Raw genomic sequence first — 952 nt, 5'->3', positions numbered from 1 at the left:
GGTGCGTGTCAGAGGAGTGAGCTACTCTGGGAGCCTGCCCCAGCCAAACTCTTGATAGGTCCATCTCTAGAGACTCTTCCAATCCCAGTGCCGTTCTGCCAGTGCTGGGATTTGTGTGGCTGTGAGCCTGGAGGGAAGCGCTTAGTAATACCTGAACTGGACATGCAATAAATGAAGAGGAGAGAGTAGATACTAAGGAGAAATGTTACGTACAAGATGAGACAGTGTCTACTTCAAAATCCTGCAACCTGCCCAGGCTCTATCGAGCAGCACCAAATCCACCTCTTGACACAGTATGGACTGATGATGTCTAGTCTATGCATACTGCAAAGTGCTTTGCAGACTCTCAGTGCAATGCCAGTGCCACTCCTTGTTCTTTGTGGCACCCTCTGACACCCCAGCCTCCCTCAACAAGGCTGTGGTCATGCCGTGGAAGGTGCAAATCCTTCTGCTGGTGCACATCCCCGGAGCAGTAAAAATGCAAGCAGCCATTGCTTTCCTCCTGACTGGACAAGAAAGGAGCCATCACACACATAGGAGACATTTCCCTCATTGGTTTGCAGCAGTCCAAAGCAGGTGTAAAATGGTATCAGAGGATGAGAGCAACATTTCACACATGCTCAGCACTTGCCTTGTTCTGCTGAAAGAAAGAACTCACTGAGTGAGTGAGACCTTAGACCTGGGAATGTTTGAGCAGAGGGAGGAGGGAGACTGGAGCAGTGGAAGTAGTCAATCTGTAGGCTAAGGTGAGGAGAGATTAACTCTTTCAGATAGGCTCATCAGAGTGTTGAGGGGATTACTGGAGCTGGCACTGTGAGTGTGTGTGGAGTTGCGACCCTCTTTGTCCTCAGCTTATTCAGTCTGTGCCTGTCCAAAGGCTACAGGATGAGCAAGGTGGCTATGGATATGTATGAGGGGCTGGGGGAAGTGGGGACAAAGCTTTTTGTAGATG

The sequence above is a fragment of the Rhea pennata genome, chromosome 1, assembly GCF_028389875.1.
Source record: "Rhea pennata isolate bPtePen1 chromosome 1, bPtePen1.pri, whole genome shotgun sequence".
Taxonomy (NCBI): Eukaryota; Metazoa; Chordata; class Aves; order Rheiformes; family Rheidae; genus Rhea; species Rhea pennata.
This window is presented reverse-complemented; position numbering follows the sequence as displayed.